At 37.5% G+C, this 17,889-nt stretch overlaps 1 long non-coding RNA gene across 1 annotated transcript; it reads right to left on the bottom strand.

The window, feature by feature from the left end:
• Positions 1–171: 171 nt before the first annotated feature.
• LOC132522951 (uncharacterized) lies at positions 172–17,292 on the bottom strand. Its single transcript, XR_009541387.1, has 3 exons — positions 17,174–17,292; positions 1,306–1,450; positions 172–657 (listed from the first exon to the last, which is right to left on the bottom strand). It is a non-coding gene; the product is annotated as an uncharacterized LOC132522951 (long non-coding RNA).
• Positions 17,293–17,889: the final 597 nt, after the last annotated feature.

Raw genomic sequence — 17,889 nt, 5'->3', positions numbered from 1 at the left:
TCGTGGCCCAGCATCTGCTCTCTTGGGAACTGTAGAAAGGGTACAACATTTAGATTTGCACCTTCATACAACTTAATGGATCTCCTTCCTACAACTTAAATCCTTTGAAAAAATGAAGGTAAAATGTTTGAATAGTCTTTATTTTAGAAAGAGGGGGCCGTACAGTGCAGTGGATAAAAGCAGAGATGACAGAGCCAGACCTACTATGAGCATGTGACATCAAGTCCATTTCCTAAGGGCTCTGAGAATCAATCGTGTCATCCAGCAAACAGATGACAGAAGTACCTCCTTCATACAGTTGTGAGGAGTACATGAGATGATACACAGAGAAGCCAGCACAGTGTCTGGCATAGAAATTATAGCTATTTCATTATTCAGAGGTTTTCTGAATTCAGGTAATTTGGCCTCAAAAATTATTCTATGGAAATATAAACTCTGGATGTGCCTAAGCAGAAAGAGGTAGTTTAAGTCATGATGTAACAGTACTATTGCAAAGAGGGACTCTGGTTCAAAACTGGAGAAGTCTGTCTTGTAAGAATGGTCCATGATCCTTCCCAGAAAGCTGACTTCAGGCAGAGACGTTGAGGACAGGTCCCTCTGTGGGGAGGCCAAGCAGCTCTCCACGTGACATTCGAACTCAGGCACCAGCTTCATCTGCTGTAACAAAAGGATAGTGAGGCAGGCCATGTGCCAGGAAGGAAAGCCCCTTCCCGCATTGTTCTGTTTCACTGCCGGAGCCATCGTTTCATTTACTTCCGTCTTATGTTTGGGCAGGTTCACATGTGGCACTTTTACAGCCTGTGTGGAAAGCTAATTAGTAATAATTCAGTTAAAGTCAGTGCTTTTCTTTTGGCAAGGACATTGTGGATCAATTTTAATCGAATGTGTCCAGTTCTATTGGAATTATAAACTCTTTCACAGTATTAGAGATACTGTTAAATCCACATACTTTGTACAACCTGAATGGGATTAAAGACAGGCAACTAATCTCCCCTGCATTTTCTTATTGGGAGAAAGAGATTTTTAAACATATTTTTTTACAATTTTAAAATTATTTAGAAACTCACGTCCCATTTGGCGTGTAAGAGATTTCTGTCCCAACTAAATTCAAAGTGTTAACTAAAATGCCCTAAATGTGCAATCGATTTATCAAAGCCAATTTTAATTACCTTTTTCATTAACTTTGCATCCTAGAAGTTGTGTTGGATCTAATCCCACTTGACCCAGTGATGTAAGTAAGACAGTTATTAATGTCCCCATTTGATAGATAAGGAAACTGAGAGATGGAAAAGTTAAGGGTCTTACCCAGTTAGTGTCAGGATCAGATAGAAGCCAAGGCTCCTACCTCATAGTCCCAATAATATCTCGTCATATATAAAGGCTTTCCAAGTGATACAAGCCATAACTATGCCTTTCATCTGTCCACATATGGATATGTCTCCTTTTTTTTCTGTTGGCCGAATGAAGAGAGCAATTGAGCAACATCAAACCACTAGCACAGCTAAAAATTGGTCATGGTGGGAGTATTTACACTATGGAAATTAGCAATGGATAGGTATCTGCCTATATGCCATCATGTTAACCAAGGCAACTACATAGATATTCTAGAAATCTACCACAAGCATTCTGATTTGGCAGGTGCTATCGTAGATTCCAATTTAGTATGCTTGGGATAGAACCCCCAGATCTATATTATATATATACATATATAAAATTTAATTTATAATATTTATAGTACAAATTTTAAATTGTGTATCATTCAGAATGCAAAAGGGACAAGAGTAGATATAATAAACATTTTCTTTCCCACCTCTGCCTCTCATCTACCCAGTTCCCTTCCGTGGAAGTAACCAATATTATCTTTGTATTCTTCCAGAGCTGTTTTATTCACATACAGTCAAGACATCTTTAAGTATTTTCTCATATTTTATACAAACGTGGATCATTTTAAACAAGCTCTACAGGTGATTCTGGTACAGCTAATCTTCAAATGATCAGTCAGATCCTCTGGAAAGAAAGCTAACTCTTCTGGAACTCAGGAATTCCTCGTGGTAATCTCAAACAGTGGTTCTCAAATTTCAGTGTGCATCAGATTTACCTGTAGGGCTTGTTAAAACACAGACTGCTGGGCCCACTACCTTGAGACAACTCATCTAAGGCAATATTTATTAAGTACTGTACTCTTAGCTTAAGTCAACTGCCTTCCCCAAATACATCACGAGGGGCCATAAAAACAGCAGTATGTGGTCCTTATAGGTTGCAGGCACTGTTCTAAGCACTTGACATATGTTAAACTTGTTGAAGCCTGTGACAATACTATGAGGTAAATACTGTTATTATCCTATTTTACAGAAGGAAAATTGAAGCAGAAAAGTTAAGTAACTTCCCAACTTCATTCATTCAGGTGGCAGGTGGTAGAACTAGTCTGACTCAAGAACCCACAGGCCTAACCATTAGTCTGTACTGCCTTCCAGTCCTCAAGATGAGGCCTAATAGACACTTGCTCTCAAGTCATCAGCACCACATGTGATGAAGAGTGTCTCTCACTTTACTACATAGCTCCCAAATGTGAAAATGTAGTAACACAAAAGAAAAATTAAATATGTATATTTTAAACAGAAGAAATTTTCATTTTAAGAAATGCACATAAAATTATATTAGTTTTTCTTGTAATGAATTTGAGAATTTTTCAATTCACTTGCAGCTCTTCAGAAGCAGTTTTGTAAAAGGAGGCACACCAGGATTTTGTACTCAATAACAATATTTTTAATTTAATTTTTATTTTATATTAGAGTATAGATGATTTACAATGTTGTGTTAGTTTCAGGCATACAGCAAAGTGATTCAGTTATACATATACATGCATTCATCCTTTTTCAGATTCTTTTCGCATGTAGGTTACTACAGAATATTGAGTAGAGGTCCCTGTGCTATACAGTAGGTCCTTGTTGATTATCTATTTTATATATAGTAGTGTGTATATGTTAATCCCAAACTCCTAATTTATCCCTCCCCCCAAGCTTTCTCCTTTGGTAACCGTAAGTTTGTTTTCAAAGCCTGTGAGTCTGTTTATGTTCCGTAAATAAGTTCATTTGTATCATTTTTTTAGATTCCACATATAAGTGATATCATATGATATTGGTCTTTCTCTGTCTGACTTACTTCACTTAGTATGATCATCTCTAGGTCCATCCATGTTGCTGCAAATGGCATTATTTCATTCTTTTTTATGGCTGAGTAATATTCCATTGTGTATATGTACCACATCTTCTTTATCCATTCCTCTGTTGATGGACATTTAGATTGCTTCCACGTCTTGGCTATTATAAATACTGCTGCAATGAACAACTGGGGTGCATGTATCTTTTCGAATTATGAATTTCTCTGGATATATGCCCAGGAGTGGGATTGCTAGGTCATATGGTAGTTCTATGTTTAGTTTTTTAAGGAACCTTCACACTGGTCGCCATAGTGGTTGTACCAATTTACATTTCCACCAACAGTGAAGGAGAGTTCCCTTTTCTCCACACTCTCTCCAGCATTTATTGTTTGTAGACTTTTTGAGGATGTCCATTCTGACCACTGTGAGGTGATACCTCATTGCAGTTTTGATTTGCATTTCTCTGATAATTAGCGATATCGAGCATCGTTTCATGTGATTTTTGGTCACCTTGTACATCTTCTTGGGAGAAATGTCTGTGTAGATCTTCTGCCCATTTTTGGATTGGGTTGTTTGCTTTTTAGATATTGAGTTCCATGAGCTGTTTTTGTATTTTGAAGGTTAATCCCTTGTCAGTCGCATTGTTTGCAAATGTTTTCTCCCATTCTATGGGTTATCGTTTTATTTCGCTTATGGTTTCCTTTGCTGTGCAAAAGCTTTTAAGTTTAATTACATGGCATTTGTTTATTTTTGTTTTTATTTTCATTACTCTAAGAGATGGATCCAAAAAGATATTGCTGCGATTTTTGTCAGTGTTCTGCCTATGTTTTCCTCTAAGAGTTTTATATCAATAGTATTCAAACCTACATTTAGGTCTTTAATTCAGTTTGAATTTATTTTTGTGTATGGTGTTAGAGAATGTTCTAATGTCATTCTTTTACATGTAGCTGTCCAGTTTTCCCAGCACCACTTATTGAAGAGACACTCTTTTCTCCATTGTCTATACTTGCCTCTCTTGTCAGAGATTAATTGACCATAGGTGCATGGGTTTACTTCTGGGCTTTCTATCCTGTTCCATTGATCTATCTTTCTGTTTTTGTGACAGTACCATACTGTTCTGATGACTGTAACTTTGTAGTATAGTCTGAAGTCAGGAAGCCTGATTCCTCCAGCACCATTTTTCTTTCTCAGAATTGCTTTGGCTATTCGGGGTCTTTGTGTTTCCATACAAATTGTAAAATTTTTTGTTCTAGTTCTGTGAAAAATGCCATTGGTAATTTGATAGGGATTGCATTGAATCTGTAGATTGCTTTGGGTAGTATAGTCATTTTGACAGTATTGATTCTTCCAATCCAAGAATATGGTACATCTTTCCATCTGTTTGTGTCACCTTCTATTTCTTTTGCCTCCTTAGGTAGGTTTGTTCCTAGGTATTTTATTGTTTTTGATACAATGGTAAATGGGATTGTTTCCTTAATTTCTTTTTCTGATCTTTTGTTGTTAGTTTATAGGAATGCAAGAGATTTCTGAGTATTAATTTTGTATCCTGCAACTTTATCAAATTCATTTATGAGCTCTAGTAGTTTTCTGGTAGGATGTTGGAGGCTTTCTATGTATAGTATCATGTCATCTGCAAACAGTGATAGTTCTACTTCTTTTCCAACTTGGATTCCTTTTACTTCTTTTTCTTCTCTGACTGCCATGGCTACAACTTCCAAAACTATGTTGAATAAAAGTGGCAAGAGTGGACATCCTTGTTTCATTCCTGATCTTAGAGGAAATGCTTTCTGCTTTCCACTGTTGAGAATGATGTTAGCTAAGGGTTTGTCATATATGGCCTTTATTTTTAATATTTTTTTAACATCTTTATTGGAGTATAATTGCTTTACAATGGTGTGTTAGTTTCTGCTTTATAACAAAGTGAATCAGTTATACATATACATATGTTCCCACATCTCTTCCCTCTTGCGTCTCCCTCCCTCCCACCCTCTCTATCCCACCCCTGTAGGTGGTCACAAACCACCTAGCTGATCTCCCTGTGCTACGCGGCTACTTCCCACTAGCTATCTATTTTATGTTTGGTAGTGTATATATGTCCAAGCCACTCTCTCACTTTGTCACAGCTTACCCTTCCCCCTCCCCATATCCTCAAGTCCGTGCTCTGGTAGGCATGTGTCTTTATACCTGTCTTACCCCTAGGTTCTTCATGACTTTTTTTTCCCCTTAGATTCCATATATATGTGTTAGCATATGGTATTTGTTTTTCTCTTTCTGACTTACTTCACTCTGTATGAGAGACTCTAGGTCCATCCACCTCACTACAAATAACTTCATTTCTTTTTATGGCTGAGTAATATTCCATTGTATCTATGTGCCACATCTTCTTTATCCATTCATCTGTTGATGGACACTTAGGTTGCTTCCATGTCCTGGCTATTGTAAATAGAGCTGCCATGAACATTTTGGCACATGACTCTTTTTGAATTATGGTTTTCTCAGGGTATATGCCCAGTAGTGGGATTGCTGGGTCGTATGGTAGTTCTATTTTTAGTTTTTTAAGGAACCTCCATACTGTTTGTCTGGTTTTGGTATCAGGGTGATGATGGTGGCCTCATAGAAAGAGTTTGGGGGGTGTTCCTTCCTCTGCAATTTTTTGGAATAGTTTCAGAAGGATAGGTGTTAACTCTTCTCTAAATTTTTGATAGAATTCACCTGTGAAGCCATCTGGTCCTGGACTTTTGTTTCTTGGAAGGTTTTTTAATCAGCATTGCAATTTCAGTAGTCATGATTGGTCTGTTCATGTTTTCTATTTCTTCCTGGTTCAGTCTTGGAAGATTGCACCTTTCTAAGAATTTGTCTCTTTCTTCTAGGGTGTCCATTTTGTTGGTGTATAGCTGCTTGTAGTGGTCTCATATGATCCTTTGTATTTCTGTGGTGTCCATTGTAACTTCTCCTTTTCATTTCTAATTTTATTGATTTGAGTACTCTCCCTTTTTTTTCTTGATGAGTTTTGCTAAAGTTTTATCAATTTTGTTTATCTTTTCAAGGAACCAGTTTCTGCTTTCATGGAACCAGTTTCTACTTTCATTGATCTTTTCTATTGTTTTCTTTGTCTCTATTTCATTTATTTCTGCTCTGATGTTTATGATTTCTTTCCTTCTACTAGCTTTGGGTTTGGTTGTTCTCTTTTCTCTAGTTGCTTTAGGTGTAGGATTAGGTTGTTTATTTGAGGTTTTTCTTATTCCCTGAGGTAAAAGTGTATTGCTATAAACTTCCCTCTTAGAACTGCTTTTGCTGCAGCCCATAGGTTTTGCATCATCGTGCTTTTGTTTCCTTTCATTTATTTTGTGATTTGATGACTATCTTTAGTGTTGTGTTTTGACTGCTTTTTCGTTTTTGTGTGTATATCTATTGTAGATTTTCAGCTTGTGGTTACCATGAGGTAACCACATCTATATATATATAGCTATATATATAGATATATAGTTTTATATATATAGTTTTAAGTTGCTGGTCTCTTAATTTCAACTGCATTTCCAATACCCTGCATTTGTGCTCTCTTCTTCTCACAATTGCTAGTTTTGATATCATATTTGTGGTGTGGATGATTTCCTACCTTTACTGTATGTTTGCCTTTACCACTGAGCTCTCCTATTTGTAATTTTGTTTCTAGTTGTGGCCTTTTCTTTTCCAACTAGAGAAGTTCCTTTAGCATTTGTTGTAAAGCTGGTTTGGTGGTGCTGAATTTTCTTAGTTTTTGCCTGTCTGTAAAGCTTTTGATTTCTCCATCGAGTCTGAATGGGAGTCTTGCTGGGTAGAGTAATCTTGGTTGTAGGTTTTTCCCTTTCATCACTTAAAAAATATCCTGCCACTCCCTTCTGGCCTGCAGAGTTTCTGCTGAAAAATCAGCTGATAACCTTACGGGGATTTCCTTAGTATGTTATTTGTTGCTTTTCCCTGTTGTTTTAATATTTTCTCTTTAATTGTTGTCCATTTGATTAATAGGTGTCTTGGCATGTTCTTCCTTGGTTTTTATCCTGTATGGGAATCTCTGTGCTTCCTGGACTTGAGTGTTTCCTTTCCCATGTTAGGAAAGTTTTTGGCTACTATCCCTTCCAGTATTTACTCAGGTCCTTTCTCTCTCTCTTCTCCTTCTGGGACCCCTATAATGTGAATGTTGTGTTTAATGTTGTCCCAGAGGTCTCTGAGACTGTCCTCATTTCTTTTCATTCTTTTTTGTCTATTCTGTTCCATGGCAGTGATTTCCACCATTCTGTCTTCCAGGTCACTTATCCGTTCTTCTGCCTCATTTACTCTGCTATTGATTCCTTCTAGTGTATTTTTCATTTCATTTATTGTATTGTTCATCTCCTTTTGTTTGTTCTGTAAACCTTCTAGCTCATTGTTAAACATTTCTGTAGCTTCTCAGTCCATGCCTCCATCCTTTTTCTGAGATCTTGGATCATCTTTTTTACCTTTACTCTGAATTCTTTTTCAGGTAGATTGCCTATCTCCACTTCACTTAGTTGTTCTTCTGGGATTTCATCTTGTTCCTTCATCTAGAACGCATTTCTCTGCCATCTCATTTTGTCTAACTTTCTGTGTTTGTGGTTTCCATTCTGCAGGCGCAGAACAGTAGTTCCTCTTGTTTCTGGTGTCTGCTCCCTGATTGGTAAGGTTGGTCCAGGGGCTTGTGCAAGCTTCCTAGTGGGAATGACTGGTGCCTACCCCCTGGTGGGTGGAGCTGGGTGTTATCCCTCTAGTGGGCAGAGCCATGTCAAGTGGTGTGTTTAGAGGCGGCTGTGGGCTCGGGACAACTTTAGGTAGCCTGTCTGCTGCTGGGTGAGGCTGTGTTCCCACCCTGTTGGTTGTTTTCCCTGAAGCGTCCCAACACTGGAGCCCACAGGCTGTTGGGTAGGGCCAGGTCTCGGTGCCAAAATGGAGACCTCTGGGAGAGCTCACAATGATTAATATTCCCTGGGGCCTCTGCCACCAGTGTCCAGTGAGCCACAGCCATCCCCTGCCTTCCCAGGAGACCCTCCAAGACCCACAGGTGGGTCTGGCCTAGGCTCCTATGGAGTCACTGCTTTGCCCTGAGGCCCAGTGCATATGAAACTTGTGTGCACCCTCTATGAGTGGAGTTTCTGCTTCCCCCAGTCCTGTGGAGTTCCTGCACTCAAGCCCCACTTGCCTTCAAAGCTAAATGCTCTGGGAGTTCCTCTTCCCTATGCCAGACCCCCCAGGCTGGGGAGCCTGACATGGGGCTCAGAACTCTCACTCCTGTGGGAGAACTTCGGTGATATAGTTGTTTTCCAGTTTGTGGGTCACCCACGTGGTGGGTTTGGGATTTGATTTTCTCATGAAAGCGCCCCTCCTACCATCTCATTATGGCTTCTTCTTTGTCTTTGGATGTAGAATATCTTTTTTGGTAGGTTCTAGTCTTTTTTTGTTGATGGTTGTTCAGCAGTTAGTTGTGACTTTGGTCACAACTTGGTGTTTTCGTGAGAGGATGTGAGCTCAAGTCCTTCTACTCTGCCATCTTGTGTCTCCACCCTCTGGTCAATAACAATTTTTTTAAATACAGGGAATTTGTTAGCACATTTGATCACATAAAGTTTATATACAAAATTATATATGATATATAAAATACTGCCCTAGTTAACATATATGAAGTTATTTAATTCAAAGTGGTAGGTTTCAGTTACTTATGTGTGGTCAATCCAAATTGTACCAGTTTTGCAAGAGTCAATTGATAATTTTTCACAAAAAATTATCAATATGCTGATATAAATATGCTGATATCATGTCAGGTAGATATGGGCTTTAGTGGGAGTATTTACACCATAGAAATCAGTAATGGCTAGAAAACAGGGTACTTTTTTCTTTTGGAAAACTGGCTGTTAAACATTTACCAGCACACCACTATTCCAGTAGGTCAGGTGTCCTGAACCAAACACACACATTTTCCTTAAAGGGCACTTTTAAAAAGAAAGATATTTTAAATAGTACGTTACTAAGACTGGCTCATTAAGCAGAGAGCTAATCACAGTATTGACTTCTTAACTCTAATCACTGAATTCTTGCCAGTAACCAAAAATGTGGATTAGTCACACAGAATTGATCTCTTATCCCTTTGCTATTATCTAAATAACTACTTCTGTAGTCAGAGTCCCCAAAGCTAAACCCATGAGGAAGAAAAAGTGTCCCCAGGTCCTTACTCTTATAGTCCTAGAATGCGTATCAGAAGTCTAGATTTTTAATAACTTCTCTGGCAACAAAATGAAGCATGTGGAGTGTGTCTGGGGCAGATTTGATAAGTTATCACAGTGTTTCTAAATCTCCCATCTTTCAGTCTTACAGCAAATATTTTCAAAAAACAAGTAGCATTTGGGGATTTTCTAGCATTAAATAGGCTTGGAATTCCCCAATTAGGCTGAGAATAGTATTCATATATTTCTCCTAGTGACTCTTTTTAACCCCTAAAGTGATAAATTTTCTCTTCACTCACCTTAATGATGGCTGCAGTTTCAACTTTTGAGTAAATCAAATGCATTTAATGATATTTTAATTACCTACTCCCTGTCTGTGAAACCCAACTATCAATGGTCAAAAATGACATTCAGTAAATAGGAAGAATAGTGCTTTTACTCTGGGAACTTTTAGTGTTCTGAATAAAAGCATGCATTACTATGTGGCAAGGAACGCAGTCATGGTGACTGGCCTCGTGTGGATGGTGTTGCAGGTTTGTCAAGGACTTCCCCATTATCCCAATAAATAGTACCCATAGGCCTTTGGTGACTTAATAGGAAGCTGACTCTGCCTTATGTTTCCATGCATTCCTATCCTTCTACAAAACTACACACGTTCCCCAGCACTCAAAACCCACCCAAAAGCTTTCTCTAGAGACCTGTGTTGACTCCTAATAAAAGAGTGCAGAGAAATGAAAGGTTTTCAATTGGAGCTGTTGACCTCAATCCCAGAAAGACTATAAAGGGACCCAGATGGTGTTGTCACAGAAGACAGCAGCTCAGAGCAGCCTCTCTCCTGCATCCCCAACATAGCAGCCTGGGCCCTTCATTCTCACTGGTCCAGAAAATACAAAGTCAGCTCTCTCATCTGGAATACCCCAAAATTTCTACTTGGATGAAAGACAGTAAGGCCTTTTATTCTTTAAATTGGCCTCGCTGGTGAAGAGATTATAGATTGGTGGTGGTGGTGAGCCACATTCAAATCCCAAGGTTTCCATCACTGGACAGGTCAGTGTTATCCCAGACTCTGCACAGTGGAGCATTGACTTGTTCAGGACAGGTTGTTAGAGGACTCTGAGGAGGATTTTTGAGAAGATAGAGAAAGGAGGATTAGGATGAAGAGGGGAAACATTCCCTTGTTAAACAAACTTGAAGAAAGCCTTTCTCGTGTCCCAGGTTTCCTAAACATTGCTATTCTCTTCAGACAACTTTATCTAATTAACATCTATTTTTCACTTCTTTATGCAGTAATCAGAGTTCAATTACCAGAACCCAGCTGCTGATGCTAAAAAATACTGGAAAATTATATTCATATAATAAATCCTCAGATGCCCTCACCGTCTCCTAAACCAAGACAAAGGAGTTTGATTACTCAACTTCCTTCTCTTTCTTTTACCTACGTACCTTCATTCCCCTTTTATAAATCCTTCTGTGACTTTGGTTCCATTCCAGGACCCATTACTGAAGTCCCATGGCGAGAGTGTCAAAGAAAAGAATAAAAACAAACATGAACACTAACATAGACATTTCCATCTAAGGATAGTAAAGGACTTAAATATGTACATAGTCTAATATTTTTTATTTGTCTTTAAGGACTCAAACTAAATTTGAAGAGCATTTTATCTAAAGTTAATATTCATGTGTCTGTTTGCTACAGAGAATTTTATTCTCCAGAGGAAAAATGTCCTCAGTTTGCACATTCTTTAAGCGTTAGCTTCATAAGAGATGTGGTCTTTGAAATCCTTCCCAAAAGGTCTTATAAACAAACTTGACATATGATTAATTAAATGCTTAATTATTTTGATACTGATTAATTCTTGAAAGGTCAAATTTCTAATTCCATCAAATTACTTTTTGTGTGCAGGAGGTCACATTTTATAATACTTTGGCCACCTTAAGTCTTTGTTTAAATAAGATGGGAAAGAGGTAAGGGAGAGTCGGAAGAAAGGAGGAAGATGGAATGAGAAAAAGAAAGAAAGAAGGAAAAATGGAGGGAGGCAGGACTAAAGAAAGATAAAGAAGGGATGAGAAAAGAAAGAGAGCTTGTGCCTTTATATGATTGATGTGAAAAATACAGTTAAACAGGCTTGTTATATAGAACTTGGAGTATGACTTTGCCACTTTAAGTAAAAAGGGGAGAGAACCAAGATTTGGTAAGGGCTTCCTATCTGCCAACTACTCTATGTACTTAATTTATTTAAAAATCTCAACCAGTAGTTGAAAGGTAGAGATACTCTCCTTGACATTATGTAACTGAGACTCCCTGAGTTTACGTGCCATGGTTAACATACTTCTCCCCAGTTGCAAGATCGGGCATTGGAGTCAGGTAAGACTGTCCAAAATTTCCCGTTCCCTTTCCATGTCAGCTATTTTCATGATGTGTCTGTTTCCATAGCATACCATTATGCCTGGTTTCTTGATAGCTGGTTGCCAATTCCAAGTCTTTGAACTTGGCTTCCCATTATAACATTTTTGATAGAAAATAGCACAGTCCACTGTACAAATTTCTCACACTGGAGTTCAGAAGAAGGATTGAGAGTCAAAGGCAGTATTTCCTCAGGTTTAATAGAAGTCAAAAGCATCGCTCTTCCCAGGGCAAAAACAGAACACAAAAATCAATGTTGTTTACTTAGGGTAGCTTCTTACTGTTCCAGTCCCCTGGCTGTAAAGATAACGTAGCCCTCAAAAGTCAGGAGAATTTGCTCAGTTCTAACCCCAGACCATTTACTTAATCTTAGACAATTTTTTCCTAAAACTAGATTAATCGATTAAGATCAAAAAATATAGTTTTCGTCATATTGATGTTGAAAGAACTCAGTTTTGAGGTCAGCATCCCTGAACCAAGGGAAACCCCAGCCTGTCATCATCAGGAGGGAAATCTACATGCTCCCGGGATAGTGGCCAAAAGCCTCCTTTGACTGGGACAGTTCACGTTTTTTTTACCTGTTGCCCAGAATATTATGAATGGTGCACCCACCCCTGCACAGGAGTGTCCCAGTTTGGATGGTATCCTCTATGGTCACTCTACCTGTATAAAACCTAAATCACCAGAGTGGACACAGGTGTACCTCCCCCCATCCTTGGGTTTTGCCATGCTGAGAACCTGAGGCCTTAGTAAAGCTAAGACCAATTATATAACAAATGCTGCTTATGTAATTCATAAAATATGTTGAAAAATAGCAGTTCTTTGTTTCTCTGCTATGGCAGACCTACATTTTTGCAGAGATGGGCAGAGAAAGCCCAGCTAGACTTTGGAGTCAATGACAGAGCTGGGTTAGAATCCTCGCCCTGCCACTTGCTACAAGAATGGCCTTGACCTGGCTGCTCAGCTCTCCCTAAGGCTCAATTGCATATTCTATCAAGAGACTAGGAATAATACCACCTACCACCCAGGGTTGTTTTTACCAGTGTCACTAGGGCTTTAGAACCACAGAGACCTTAGTTTAAATATCACTTGTACCACTTCTTTGCTGCACCACCTTGGATGAGTAAATTTAACCTAGAGACTCAGTTTTCTTGTCTATAGAAAATGGTAACAAGAACAGTTCTTATCTCAGAGGGAGGTTATTTTGACGACTAAATAATATAATGCATATAAACTAAGCATCTAATAAATATTTTAATTGTCATCATTTTGAAATAGAATACGGGGAGATACTTAAGGCCTATAAATTGTTAAGATTGCCTTTTCTCTGGACCCACATTATTAGGTACTAACTGGCCTAGTTTAAATCACAGTGGTCTTATCTGAAAACCAAGTTAAGATTTCACCTGGTTTTAAGTAGTCAACCAAAGGTTCACATAAACATAACTTATGAATTATACCCCTGAATTGGCTGACTTAAAACCTCGAATGACATTGCTTTCCATGAAACAAATTTAGAATTTGTAGAATTATTTCCTTAGGTATGCTGTTTTATACTCTCTGAGCTCTTTCATACCTTATCTGTTTTTCACCGTCATTTTTAGTCATAAAAAATCTCAGTTTGCCGAGCCATTTATTGGTTTTCTTTCTACACAGTTTATCCAAATGAAGATAATTAGCATGTATATTACATAAAGGTAACCATAATATTTAAGATGTGATTCCCTATGATTCCAGAAATGTTTACCAAAATATGAACTGGCAAACATATGTAAGCCTCCTTAATATGTGTATATATCTATAGATAGATGGATAGATACACACACGTATCCATGATGTATATATAGTGTGTCTTAAACATAAATAATATGAATGTGTAATCTCCAGGGAGACACACAGATACCAACTCAATCTAAAACACACACATGTATATATGTATATATAAATTAAAGTTCTCAGCCTTGTGTATATATTTTCCATGGAAAGAAAGAAACAAGAAATTGAGATGTGATTTCTCTGATCCCTCATTAGAAATAACTCAGTTGAAGGACGGAATATTCATGAATACTCTATCAGCAGCAACTGATGCCAAGCAATAAGATGAAAGGAGATGCCCAGGGCTGCATGGAGAGGAGAGGGTATTAGAGGAAGGAGACGCGAGTTAGAGAATGTTGAGAGTGTAGGCAGAGGGCTTGAGTGCATGTCCCTATTCCAGCATTTGTCAGGTATCTGACTCTGAAATCATCCTTTCAATCTCATTCCTCCTACACAATTCTAACTGAAATATCGGAAGTGAAAAGCTTGTTGCCTATTTCCCAAAGTGTGGGATGCATTCCAATGCGATCCTCTGATTTTAGCAGGTACAAAATGTTGAGTAACCCTGAATTAATGAAGATAAAGTTATTCCCTTTTGAGTTTACTGTCAATCTTCTGATTACAAGGAAGACTCGGTGTAAAGACCTCTCCAACCCTGGCCATTGTCCCAAATGGAGATCCGGTCTCTGGCTCAGAGCCTTGGAAGATAAGAAATTTTAGCTAGAACGTAATATTATTTTGTTTCCATTGTTTATGTTTTTAAAATTATTTCCCATTTACTACTTTCCATCCTGGTTTTCCATTTAAAATCGTATGGTAAATTTTTACTTTTAGGGTATTTAGGTTTTAAAAATGAGTTGATTTAAATAATAGTGCACACTGATTTAACAAAAATCATGCCATGGTAACAAAGGACTGGCATCTGGAAACATTGTGCTCCTGTTCTTAGTACCTATTCGTAAAGGGTTACCGTGCTTTGGGCAAGATACTGTGTTGAGCACAAGAACACTGTCCTCACCCTTTTTCCTTCAGGACACAAATAGGCACCTTCATGTATGAAAAGAGCTACTGCACAGATCATATAGGCTGAGGCTTATATGTGCAGTTCCCTTTCTAGCATCTATGACTTGAGTCCTTTTCCACTGACTTACCCTAGATTTGTGCTTTGGAGGCACCGTGGTTGAGAGCTGCTATTCCATTAAGGTACTTGGATGCCAACTCAAGGAGCATAGATTCTAGTAGAGAAGATACGATATGTACATACATACTATATGGTGGGAAATCATAAGGTAGTTAGTTATAGAGCACTATAACATTGACAGGGAAAATAGAAAGAGTAACCGAAAAGGGGACCTGCCTTCTTTCCTAACTTGATAATGATGTGGCCGATTAAGTAAACGCTATAGCAGTTCATGTCTATGTCTCAGTTATCCACTAGAACAGAGGCTTGCTGTGATTGAATTTCAAAAGGCTTTCATTATATTTTTATGTTCTGTTCATTTTTTCAAAGGAATGTAATGCACGTTGAAAACATTTTTTAAACAAAAACAAATAAACAAAAAAATCCCACAATTGATAGATAGATAGTTGCTACAAGTAATGGGTATTTATTCTGACACTTAACATTTTGGTGTATTTCTTTTCAATCTTTTGTTTGATGCATAAGGCTATTTTCCTATAATTATATTCATAGTATAGATACAAATTTATATCCTACTTTTTTTACTTAACATTTTTACATGTAAAAATTTTCCAAGTTATTAAATATCTCTTATAACCATGATTTTAATTCCTGCATAATCATTTAAGGAGATGAATTACAGATAATGTAATTATTTCTCCATGACTGGACATTGTTTTATGTAATATTTTAACATTAAATAATGTAGTAAAATGCATCTTTGTTTAAAGTTGTAATTTGATTCTAATTTGGGAAAACTGAATCATTAATTTGTTTACTGGACAGTTTCCCTACTAGACTATTAACTATTTGAGAACAAGAATTGTATTAACTCTACGTCCCCAGCTCTCTGCCTTGAACATACGAGGTACTTATAATGTGTTTATTGAGTTGAATTGAATATACTTTCTTTTTGGGTAGTTTCCCACTCTTTTCTGGAGGAAATTCAAGCAATCATTTGGCAGCCATCAGTTGCTAAAATAAAGTCAAGTATCTACTAAAGTTAGAGGCAAAAATCTATTAGAAGTGTCTTGAGATATAAAAATTACATGTTCTTGCTTAGCTTTTTTGCTTTATAGCTTTCCCTTCATTTGCCTTCATTTTCTCATCTACAAAGTAGCTAGAAAAATGATAAAATTCCTATCACCCAGCAATCTAATAATGATTTAGTTATACCTAGTTGTACTAATTAGCCTTAGTTATACTTAGTATACTTAGTTATACCTAGTTGTACTAATTAGCCTTAGTTATACTAAGTCATTATTAGTATGACAGTATTCTTAACAGAATAGGCACATAAATGGAAATATTAGATGCAACTCTCTTATCTGGCAAAGATGGTTACCTCAGTTTTCTCATTTGTAATATGAGATACTTAATAGACATTAATATCTACCTTAATAAACAAATCCAGTGCTTCCAGATCGCCTTTCCCTGAAAGTGACTATTTAATCAGGAAAGGTTGTAAGTACTCCCTTCAATGGAGATTTTAGATGTCTAGGAGATATCATTTGTAATATTTCCTTTCTCTAAATAATAATGATAATAGTTAACATGTATAGAGATCCGACTTCATATACACTCTCATGTTTTATTCTCACAATAACCCAGTAGGTTAGTTACAATTACTCCCATTTTAGAGGTAAGAAAACTGAGACTAAGAAAGGGCTAAGATTTAAACACATTTTTATTGTTGCATACCTATGTTCTTAGCCATTACCTTATACCGCCTTACAGATTTGGAGCACTACATAATATATTAGTGAAGCCATCAGAAGCCAACTACAATATATTTAATAATATTAATTTCAAAGAGACACATCTCAAAGCTAGACAAAAACCACTTTCATCTGTAAAAGATTTAAGTAGAACAGGCATATTCTGTATGTCCAAATATTTCTATGTAGGCCAAAAGGAGACTCAGAACTATAGCAGAAGAGCAAATGATTTGCATTTCAAAGAGATCAAAATAAACACAAGAACAGAGGGCGCTCCACTTTCAGGAAAGATTAAACAGAAACAATTAATGACTCTGGACAAGCTTTACTAATTGTTTACTAGTCACTTGAATGCAAAATGAACTCATGTTTTGAAGTAGATATAGTCCAGTGGAAAGCTGTTTCAGAACCATGAAAAAAGATACCAAAGTTTAGCTGAGAGGGAAGATGAGGGAATTTTGTTTTTCTCTGTTCTTTTTTTAAAAAAAGCATTACTATTAAAAAAAAATTTAATAGTTATAGTTGCTATCATCTATTTGAGATGAATTGTATTTAGTGCAAATGTATGAGAAAGGATGGAAGTAGTACAGGGTAAATTGCAAGAACTCTGCCTTTGAAGTAAAAATTGCACAGAAATACTGGCTCCATTACTGACTAGGGCTATATAATCTTAGGTAAATTACTCACAGGCAAGAAGGGTGCTTCCGCCTTCTCCTCAAGTCAGGAGGAAAGTGCTTCAACAGGCTTTGTGGAATCCTTCAGAGTCTTCCACTGTAGTTAAGAACACACCATGACTTCAGTCTGACTTCTTCCTGGGAAATCTAAAGAACAATTGTTAAGCTAGATAGCCTCTCTGTGGCACAGTAAAGGAAGTTGCTGCTGTACTGGGATTTTTCTACATTGGTGGCGGTTTTTTCTGGGCAAATGAGTTTTCCCCATACCAAATGAGGGCAACATGCATGAGAAAGCCAGTAAGGACAGTGTCTTAGGTCCTCTACTATAATGCCATCTGGGAGGATAATGGGACCTCAGCAAACATTAGCTGGAGGTGAATATTCCTGGGGACTGTGGGATGACTACTCAACAAACCAGAATGGAGACTGACTCATCCAGGTCAAGGGAACTACGAATGAGATATCCCTTTATTGTGGCTCCCAAGGAGCCCCTAGAAATTGCCACATAAAAGGGATCAGCTTTAAAATCTACAAGTCCCAGAGAACATTAAGTTATCTGTGACGGTTCTAGTTAAATAAGAACTTTCCTGATCTCCTTACCCCTTCTGAATTAACCATAAAGGGAAAACAGAGGGTAAAATTTAAGATGCTATGTGATGACATCCATGAGTCCTGCTTGTTCAGTTTACTAGTTGTATGATCATTTCACATAAATTTCATTGCCTTAAA

Source organism: Lagenorhynchus albirostris, chromosome 7 (assembly GCF_949774975.1).
Source record: "Lagenorhynchus albirostris chromosome 7, mLagAlb1.1, whole genome shotgun sequence".
NCBI classification, from domain to species: domain Eukaryota; kingdom Metazoa; phylum Chordata; class Mammalia; order Artiodactyla; family Delphinidae; genus Lagenorhynchus; species Lagenorhynchus albirostris.
This window is presented reverse-complemented; position numbering and strand designations above follow the sequence as displayed.